An 11,394-nucleotide genomic window follows, 5' to 3' on the forward strand; every position below is an offset into this window, starting at 1 on the left:
AAACATAAAGCAAGTTAAGAAAGAATAAAAGGCATTCTGTAGTTTCTGATGGAAAGGCATCATATCACCTTCGCGAAATTGGTATTTTTAATCCACTTGCAATTAGTGTCCTAACAGGAGTTTGCATGAATCGGTCCTGAGGAAGATGAAGGCCTGAGAAGCGTTGAGGGGTTAAAACGCCTGGGAAAAGCATCGTGGAGGAACAGCACATCCTGCTGGGAAGGCTCTCGGACACCAAGTGTGAGCATGGACCAGGTTTCAGATGGAAAGAAGATGGTACCTGGGAAAGCCGGACTAGCCTCCTGTCTATTTGAGAAGCCAGTATTCAGCAGCAGTGGTAAAAACTGCCAGATTGCCTCTGCTACACCTGAACACACATGGAGCCATTCAGGATTCTGACTCCTCAGCTCTGAGCTAGTGTCTAGGGCAGACGATGGAAGGTGACGATTCTCTGGGATGGAGAACTCTTTGCAGCATGTGAACAGCAGGACAGAGTCAGTACCTAGGCCAGCTCCAGAAGTCAGTACCTAGGCCAGCTCCAAGAGCCCGCAGCCCAAGCGCACCCTCCTCTCTCTTAAAATGGGCTCTGAATCTAGTCTAGACATTCAAGCTCTGGCCAACACCCGTGTTTAGGAAACTTTTTTCAAGTGAGATGGTGGTTTTCTCGGTGGAGTGGAAAAGAACAGACTTTCTGCAGCCTGGCCTATGATGTTTGCTTTTACTTTTAACTTATTTACTTTACATCCCACTCAAGGCCCCCCTCCCAATCACCTCCTCCCACAATCCTTCCCTCCCATCCACCTTCCCGTCCTCCTGTGAGCAGATAGGGGTTCCCGTGGGTATCCCCCGACCCTGGCATGTCCAGTCTCTGCGGGGCTAGCAGATATGCAGCTTGGTCTTCATGTGGGTCCCAAACAACTAAAGCGGGGGCTACCCCAAAAGCTGTTGCCTGTCTGTGGGATATGCTCTTCTAGCTGGGCTGCCTTATCTAGCCTCAGTGAGAGAGGATATGCCTACAATGTCTTAGAGCAACTGAAATTAGGATTTCACTGCCAGGGCCTTCTCCAACTAAGTACCCAAAACTTGGAAACTGTGCCTTAGTTCACACAGTCCTTAGTGGCCACAAATGAAGGAAGCCTTAGTAGGCCACTGTGATGTGCCAGGTGGGTGGTGGGTACCTTCCCAGGGAGCAGGGGTTGCTGCATTGGGCTCTATGGAGTGAAGTTCCTAATCAGCCAGAACTCAGCCAGCTTCCACTGGTACTTATCAGGAACCCAGCACCTCCTGCTTTTCCCCAGGATGCTGATGGAGCCTTAGCCACGAGGGGAACTGGACGCACCTGTATCTCACAAGACATGGTTTTGCCTTAGAAGAAACGGTGTCTATTGGTTAGGACAGAGGAGTTGACTAGCAACAAGGTCTTTCCAAATTCTCTACAGGCCCATAGGAAGTGAGCAGTGGTCAGGGACCACACGGCAGAGGGGTGGGGCAGCCAAGCTTCCATGAGCAGGTGACCCAGTAGGGCACTGTGGCTCCCTGACCCAGGGAGATGGAGGAGGAGCAGATGGGTCAGATACAGGACAGTTGTCCTGGACAGTTGTCCTGGAGGATGACCAAGAGTCAGACTCGGGGACAGCAAAGATAGCAGAAGACCGAGAGGCTTGAGGTAGATGACTACATACCCAGGACCAGGAATCTGTGGAAGCCACACCCAAGGAAAGGGAAAATGGTGAACCTCTTGATGAAGAGCAACTGGACTGTCAGCCTGCAATTTCTGCCTAGGCTCAGGGCATGTGTGTGGTGCCTCCCCTGAAGCCGGGCCCCACTCCAGTTCTGTCCTCTACAGTTAATGTTTTAGTCCCGAGAAGTTTAGTTTTGACCCAAAACCTTACATATGATCTCTCAGGCCCAACCGTAAGCAACTGCCTGATACGAGATTCCCCCAAATGCATTCTGGCCTTGTCTGCTGCACTGCTATCTCTGGAAGGAACTTCAGTAAAAGGGGCTAGGCAGATGTGCCCATCTGTGTACCTGATTTCCCAGCCTCACCCTGACATGAGGTCATCTACGTACTTGCTCTCCCAGCTCTGGCACCTGGCACCTTCATTGTGGACATGACTGAAGTCCTTCCTCTGCACTGACTGTACTTGCCCACTCCTCCTCCTCTCTGGGAGGCAGGAGTCACTAAGAGTCTGTGGTTCTCCTGAGCTCTGAGATGATACTCCATCTGCCCTTGCCTGGTGCTGCTCCATGAGAAGGAAATGTCACACAGGGAGCCCATGCCTGCAAAAATAAGTGACTGAAGGACTGACAGCTACTCTCAGTTGGCACATGCCCCAAAATCACCTCCACCCTGATCGGTCTAGTGCCCTTGTCGGCAACTGAAGGATGATGTCATTATGCAGCAAGGTGGGCTCAGGATAAGGCAAAGCCTATCATTGGATCAGAAGGAAGGGTAGGCAGGGTCATTGGATGAGAAGGAAGAGTAGGCAGGGAAAAGTCTAGGAAGGAGGGAGGAAGAGGAGCAAAAGAGATGGAGATGGAGTCTATGGAGGATGGATTTAGGTGAACTAGATCGATTTTATCTTGTCTAGAGGGGCAGTTTATATCTTTATAAATTGGTAATGAATTTATTATGTGGATGAATTGTGGACTGAGAATTTAACATGTACATCTAATTGCTAAATTACAAGTTTCTGGAACTTTGACTTACTGGGCTAAAGAGGACAGTGTGTGAAAGAAGTGGCTGAGAGGCAGTTGGAGCGTGTGGATCTGGTTCTGTTGCCCACGCAGAGTGAGAATGCTCAGGGCCTGCAGAACAAGATGTGTGTGTGCCAAGCATGGTAACTACCACCTAGGGGATGGCGCGGAGAGGACAGATAAAAGGGAGACAGCCCGGGGTGGGCAGCTTGAGGACCTTGTGGCAGAGTAGCAGCTAAGCTGAAGCAAATGGATCCAGCTCACGGGAACTGATAGAAAACGTTCCCTTTTCATTTTTACTGCAACACATAACTATTGTCTGGAGGACTGTAAACTCCTCTGGGAGAGGGGGAGAGAGAGCTGGAAAGAATTCACTAGCAGCCGGCTCCCAAAGAGGTAAGCATACCACAGCAACTCTCCTCCAGGAAGGGTCCCAGCGAAGCCTTGGAACCCCACTAAAGGCCAGGCTGTGGCTTTGAGAATGGTTGCCGCTAGCCTCACTGTGTGGCTCATGTCTCATGGGCACAGCTTTTCATGCCTGCTGGCAGCCAGTGTGTCTTTCTTCCCACACAACACTCTGAGCTGCTGAGATCACACGGATCAGCTTTATATTAAATCATGCACGTGTAAGCCCAGCACCTGTGTCTTAGTTGCAGCATCTGTTGCTGTGATAAAATATCATGACCAAAAGCAACCCCAGGGAAGAAAGGGGTCTCTCAGCTTACAGTTCCACATCACAGTCCATCACCGAAAGAAGACAGAGAAGGAACTCAAGTGGGGCAGGCACATGGGGCCAGGAACGGAAGCTGGTGCCACAAGAGAGTACGGCTCACTGGTTTGCTTGTTCATCTAACGGTCCCAAGGATCACCAGTCTAGGGGTGACGCTGCCCACAGTGAACTGGGTGCTCCCACATCAGTCAAGAAAATGCCACCGCCTACTTTTCCACAGACCAGTTCTATGGAGGCATTTTCTCAATTAAGACTTCTTCTAGACCACCAACACTGCCCACCCCTGCCCACATCCCTGGCCCAAGAGGAAACTGTATAAGGCCTCTGGGCTCCCGTGGGGGAGGGCCCAGGAGCGCCAGGACCCCTGCCTGAGACACCGCCGGAACCTGAAGGAAACAGACCGGATAAACAGTTCTCTGCACCCAAATCCCGTGGGAGGGAGAGCTAAACCCTCAGAGAGGCAGACACGCCTGGGAAACCAGAAGAGACTGCACTCTGCATACACATCTCGGACGCCAGAGGAAAACACCAAAGGCCATCTGGAACCCTGGTGCACTGAAGCTCCCGGAAGGGGCGGCACAGGTCTTCCTGGTTGCTGCCGCCGCAGAGAGCCCGTGGGCAGCACCCCGAGAGCGAACTTGAGCCTCGGGACCACAGGTAAGACCAACCTTTCTGCTGCAAGAAAGCTGCCTGGTGAACTCAAGACACAGGCCCACAGGAACAGCTGAAGACCTGTAGAGAGGAAAAACTACACGCCCGAAAGCAGAACACTCTGTCCCCATAACTGACTGAAAGAGAGGAAAACAGGTCTACAGCACTCCTGACACACAGGCTTATAGGACAGTCTAGCCACTGTCAGAAATAGCAGAACAAAGTAACACTAGAGATAATCTGATGGCGAGAGGCAAACGCAGGAACCCAAGCAACAGAAACCAAGACTACATGGCATCATTGGAGCCCAATTCTCCCACCAAAACAAACATGGAATATCCAAACACACCAGAAAAGCAAGATCTAGTTTCAAAATCATATTTGATCATGACGCTGGAGGACTTCAAGAAAGACATGAAGAACTCCCTTAGGGAAACACAGGAAAACATTAATAAACAAGTAGAAGCCTGCAGAGAGGAATCGCAAAAATCCCTGAAAGAATCGCAAAAATCCCTGAAAGAATTCCAGGAAAACACAATCAAACAGTTGAAGGAACTAAAAATGGAAATAGAAGCAATCAAGAAAGAACACATGGAAACAACCCTGGATATAGAAAACCAAAAGAAGAGACAAGGAGCTGTAGATACAAGCCTCACCAACAGAATACAAGAGATGGAAGAGAGAATCTCAGGAGCAGAAGATTCCATAGAAATCATTGACTCAACTGTCAAAGATAATGTAAAGCGGAAAAAGCTACTGGTCCAAAACATACAGGTAATCCAGGACTCAATGAGAAGATCAAACCTAAGGATAATAGGTATAGAAGAGAGTGAAGACTCCCAGCTCAAAGGACCAGTAAATATCTTCAACAAAATCATAGAAGAAAACTTCCCTAACCTAAAAAAAGAGATACCCATAGGCATACAAGAAGCCTACAGAACTCCAAATAAATTGGACCAGAAAAGAAACACCTCCCATCACATAATAGTCAAAACACCAAACGCACAAAATAAAGAAAGAATATTAAAAGCAGTAAGGGAAAAAGGTCAAGTAACATATAAAGGCAGACCTATCAGAATCACACCAGACTTCTCGCCAGAAACTATGAAGGCCAGAAGATCCTGGACTGATGTCATACAGACCCTAAGAGAACACAAATGCCAGCCCAGGTTACTGTATCCTGCAAAACTCTCAATTAACATAGATGGAGAAACCAAGATATTCCATGACAAAACCAAATTTACACAATATCTTTCTACAAATCCAGCATTACAAAGGATAATAAATGGTAAAGCCCAACATAAGGAGGCAAGCTATACCCTAGAAGAAGCAAGAAACTAATCGTCTTGGCAACAAAAGAAAGAGGATGAAAGCACACAAACATAACCTCACATCCAAATATGAATATAACGGGAAGCAATAATCACTATTCCTTAATATCTCTCAACATCAATGGCCTCAACTCCCCAATAAAAAGACATAGATTAACAAACTGGATACGCAACGAGGACCCTGCATTCTGCTGCCTACAGGAAACACACCTCAGAGACAAAGACAGACATTACCTCAGAGTGAAAGGCTGGAAAACAATTTTCCAAGCAAATGGTCAGAAGAAGCAAGCTGGAGTAGCCATTCTAATATCAAATAAAATCAATTTTCAACTAAAAGTCATCAAAAAAGATAAGGAAGGACACTTCATATGCATCAAAGGAAAAATCCACCAAGATGAACTCTCAATCCTAAATATCTATGCCCCAAATACAAGGGCACCTACATATGTAAAAGAAACCTTACTAAAGCTCAAAACACACATTGCACCTCACACAATAATAGTGGGAGATTTCAACACCCCACTCTCATCAATGGACAGATCATGGAAACAGAAATTAAACAGAGATGTAGACAGACTAAGAGAAGTCATGAGCCAAATGGACTTAACGGATATTTATAGAACATTCTATCCTAAAGCAAAAGGATATACCTTCTTCTCAGCTCCTCATGGTACTTTCTCCAAAATTGACCATATAATTGGTCAAAAAACGGGCCTCAACAGGTACAGAAAGATAGAAATAATCCCATGCGTGCTATCGGACCACCACGGCCTAAAACTGGTCTTCAATAACAATAAGGGAAGAATGCCCACATATACTTGGAAATTGAACAATGCTCTACTCAATGATAACCTGGTCAAGGAAGAAATAAAGAAAGAAATTAAAAACTTTTTAGAATTTAATGAAAATGAAGGTACAACATACCCAAACTTATGGAACACAATGAAAGCTGTGCTAAGAGGAAAACTCATAGCGCTGAGTGCCTGCAGAAAGAAACAGGAAAGAGTATATGTCAGCAGCTTGACAGCACACCTAAAAGCTCTAGAACAAAAAGAAGCAAATACACCCAGGAGGAGTAGAAGGCAGGAAATAATCAAACTCAGAGCTGAAATCAACCAAGTAGAAACAAAAAGGACCATAGAAAGAATCAACAGAACCAAAAGTTGGTTCTTTGAGAAAATCAACAAGATAGATAAACCCTTAGCCAGACTAACGAGAGGACACAGAGAGTGCGTCCAAATTAACAAAATCAGAAATGAAAAGGGAGACATAACAACAGATTCAGAGGAAATTCAAAAAATCATCAGATCTTACTATAAAAACCTATATTCAACAAAACTTGAAAATCTTCAGGAAATGGACAATTTCCTAGACAGATACCAGGTACCGAAGTTAAATCAGGAACAGATAAACCAGTTAAACAACCCCATAACTCCTAAGGAAATAGAAGCAGTCATTAAAGGTCTCCCAACCAAAAAGAGCCCAGGTCCAGACGGGTTTAGTGCAGAATTCTATCAAACCTTCATAGAAGACCTCATACCAATATTATCCAAACTATTCCACAAAATTGAAACAGATGGATCACTACCGAATACCTTCTACGAAGCCACAATTACTCTTATACCTAAACCACACAAAGACACAACAAAGAAAGAGAACTTCAGACCAATTTCCCTTATGAATATCGACGCAAAAATACTCAACAAAATTCTGGCAAACCGAATCCAAGAGCACATCAAAACAATCATCCACCATGACCAGGTAGGCTTCATCCCAGGCATGCAGGGATGGTTTAATATACGGAAAACCATCAACGTGATCCATTATATAAACAAACTGAAAGAACAAAACCACATGATCATTTCATTAGACGCTGAGAAAGCATTTGACAAAATTCAACACCCCTTCATGATAAAAGTCCTGGAAAGAATAGGAATTCAAGGCCCATACCTGAACATAGTAAAAGCCATATACAGCAAACCAGTTGCTAACATTAAACTAAATGGAGAGAAACTTGAAATAATCCCACTAAAATCAGGGACTAGACAAGGCTGCCCACTCTCTCCCTACTTATTCAATATAGTTCTTGAAGTTCTAGCCAGAGCAATCAGACAACAAAAGGAGGTCAAGGGGATACAGATCGGAAAAGAAGAAGTCAAAATATCACTATTTGCAGATGATATGATAGTATATTTAAGTGATCCCAAAAGTTCCACCAGAGAACTACTAAAGCTGATAAACAACTTCAGCAAAGTGGCTGGGTATAAAATTAACTCAAATAAATCAGTTGCCTTCCTCTATATAAAAGAGAAACAAGCCGAGAAAGAAATTAGGGAAACGACACCCTTCATAATAGACCCAAATAATATAAAGTACCTCGGTGTGACTTTAACCAAGCAAGTAAAAGATCTGTACAATAAGAACTTCAAGACACTAAAGAAGGAAATTGAAGAAGACCTCAGAAGATGGAAAGATCTCCCATGCTCATGGATTGGCATGATTAATATAGTAAAAATGGCCATGTTACCAAAAGCGATCTACAGATTCAATGCAATCCCCATCAAAATACCAATCCAATTCTTCAAAGAGTTAGACAGAACAATTTGCAAATTCATCTGGAATAACAAAAAGCCCAGGATAGCTAAAGCTATCCTCAACAATAAAAGGACTTCAGGGGGAATCACTATCCCTGAACTCAAGCAGTATTACAGAGCAATAGTGATAAAAACTGCATGGTATTGGTACAGAGACAGACAGATAGACCAATGGAATAGAATTGAAGACCCAGAAATGAACCCACATACCTATGGTCACTTGATTTTTGACAAAGGAGCCAAAACCATCCAATGGAAAAAAGATAGCATTTTCAGCAAATGGTGCTGGTTCAACTGGAGGTCAACATGTAGAAGAATGCAGATCGATCCATGCTTATCACCCTGTACAAAGCTTAAGTCCAAGTGGATCAAGGACCTCCACATCAAACCAGACACACTCAAACTAATAGAAGAAAAACTAGGGAAGCATCTGGAACACATGGGCACTGGAAAAAATTTCCTGAACAAAACACCAATGGCTTATGCTCTAAGATCAAGAATCGACAAATGGGATCTCATAAAACTGCAAAGCTTCTGTAAGGCAAAGGACACTGTGGTTAGGACAAAACGGCAACCAACAGATTGGGAAAAGATCTTTACCAATCCTACAACAGATAGAGGCCTTATATCCAAAATATACAAAGAACTCAAGAAGTTAGACCGCAGGGAAACAAATAACCCTATTAAAAAATGGGGCTCAGAGCTAAACAAAGAATTCACAGCTGAGGAATGCCGAATGGCTGAGAAACACCTAAAGAAATGTTCAACATCTTTAGTCATAAGGGAAATGCAAATCAAAACAACCCTGAGATTTCACCTCACACCAGTGAGAATGGCTAAGATCAAAAACTCAGGGGACAGCAGATGCTGGCAAGGATGTGGAGAAAGAGGAACACTCCTCCATTGTTGGTGGGATTGCAAACTGGTACAACCATTCTGGAAATCAGTCTGGAGGATCCTCAGAAAATTGGACATTGAACTGCCTGAGGATCCAGCTATACCTCTCTTGGGCATATACCCAAAAGATGCCCCAACATATAAAAAAGACACATGCTCCACTATGTTCATTGCAGCCTTATTTATAATAGCCAGAAGCTGGAAAGAACCCAGATGCCCTTCAACAGAAGAATGGATACAGAAAATGTGGTACATCTACACAATGGAATATTACTCAGCTATCAAAAACAACGACTTTATGAAATTCGTAGGCAAATGGTTGAAACTGGAAAACATCATCCTGAGTGAGCTAACCCAATCACAGAAAGACATACATGGTATGCACTCATTGATAAGTGGCTATTAGCCCAAATGCTTGAATTACCCTAGATGCCTAGAACAAATGAAACTCAAGACGGATGATCAAAACGTGAATGCTTCACTCCTTCTTTAAAAGGGGAACAAGAATACCCTTGGCAGGGAAGAGAGAGGCAAAGATTAAAACAGAGACTGAAGGAACACCCATTCAGAGCCTGCCCCACATGTGGCCCATACATATACAGCCACCCAATTAGACAAGATGGATGAAGCAAAGAAGTGCAGACCGACAGGAGCCGGATGTAGATCGCTCCTGAGAGACACAGCCGGAATACAGCAAATACAGAGGCGAATACCAGCAGCATACCACTGAACTGAGAATAGAACCCCCGTTGAAGGAATCAGAGAAAGAACTGGAAGAGCTTGAAGGGGCTCGAGACCCCATATGTACAATGCCAAGCAACCAGAGCTTCCAGGGACTAGGCCACTAACTAAAGACTATACATGGACTGACCCTGGACTCTGACCTCATAGGTAGCAATGAATATCCTAGTAAGAGCACCAGTGGAAGGGGAAGCCCTGGGTCCTGCTAAGACTGAACCCCCAGTGAACTAGACTGGTGGGGGGAGGGCGGCAATGGGGGGAGGGTTGGGAGGGGAACACCCATAAGGAAGGGGAGGGGGAGGGGGATGTTTGCCCGGATACCGGGAAAGGGAATAACACTCGAAATGTAGATAAGAAATGCTCAAGTTAATAAAAAAAATATTAAAAAAAAAAGACTTCTTCTTCCCAGATAATCCAAGCTTAAGTCAAGTTGATATAAAAATCATCCAGCAGAGCATGAATCCATGACAAACTTGCTGAATGAGTGAAGGAATGGGTAAGTGAATGAAGTCTTCAGGTCTCTGGGGCGCTAAGGCATTACCAACTGCTCTGCTGCTCATGTCTCCCTCAGCCCAAGCACCAGCCCAAGCCTGAAGTTGCTCAGCTAACAGAAGCAGAATTTTCTTCAATTCCTATCTTCACTTCCAAACCCAGACCCAGTGAAAATGTCTCTTTCCCTTGGGTGTGCCTGCTTCCTTCCCTCTGAGTTTATGTTGTGGTCCCTGGAGCACAACAGGCCTAGGAAAAGAAAGAAGTTTCACTTCCAGTCTCTGGAGGCTTGCTCTCACTCAGCTGCCATGCATCAAAGACCCATAAACCACATGGGTAGGGTCCTGCCCAAATCCTAGATAACGTTCTTCCAGGCAGTGGCATCACTGTGGAGGTCTATGAGGACACCATCCTCACCATTGAGTCACAAAAGGTGCAGGAGCTCAAACCACCGAACTGAGCCCAAAAAACATCTAAGGAAGTAAGGGAAAATGGATAGTGAGAGACAATGCAATTTTTCTAAATTATTATTTTTGCCTTAAGTCACTAAGTTGGGATGAATAGATACTCAACAAAATAAAGGGACAGACAAAGTCGTTGTTGAAACAGAGATAACAGCTGTGCCCCTGCCAACAAGTCTCCCATTCTACTTTAGTACAAACGAACCTCCACTTGGCTGTACCACTCTAAACATCACTAGAGTCCTTTGAAAGTCAGCTGTCTCTAGGCATCATCAGCATCATACACCAGAGAAAGAAGAGGATGTGTCGTTTAGAGGGTCTTTAAAATATCCACTTGTGGCAAAGTCATTTGTACTGTCCACTTGGTGAGATCTAGAAGCATCTGGAAGATGGGCATGCCTGTGGTAGATTATCTTGATTAGGCTAACTAAGATCTGTCCACTGTGGATGGCACCACTTCCCAGACTGAGATCCTGAATTGTAAAAAAAACAAACAAACAAAAAAAACCAGTCACCTCTCCTTGCCTCTTGATTGTGAACGTGGTGTGGTGTGGGCAGCTGCCCAGAGCTCCTGTGTTGTCACTTCCACTGTATGACGGATAGCTGTGAGGAAATCAACCTTCATCCCTGGGCTGATCACTAGGGAATTTTATCACAGCAAAGGAACTAAGAGAGTCCCCAAAGCCACTCACACTGCAGCCTGAACTCATGCAGTACACTCATTCCCATAATGTTTCCTCCCAGGCTTTTCTCTGTAGATGTAAAACTGTTTGCCCAAAGACCCAATATTTGAGCATGAA

The sequence above is a fragment of the Rattus norvegicus genome, chromosome 1 (genome assembly GCF_021556685.1).
Source record: "Rattus norvegicus strain SHRSP/BbbUtx chromosome 1, alternate assembly SHRSP_T2T, whole genome shotgun sequence".
NCBI classification, from domain to species: Eukaryota; Metazoa; Chordata; class Mammalia; order Rodentia; family Muridae; genus Rattus; species Rattus norvegicus.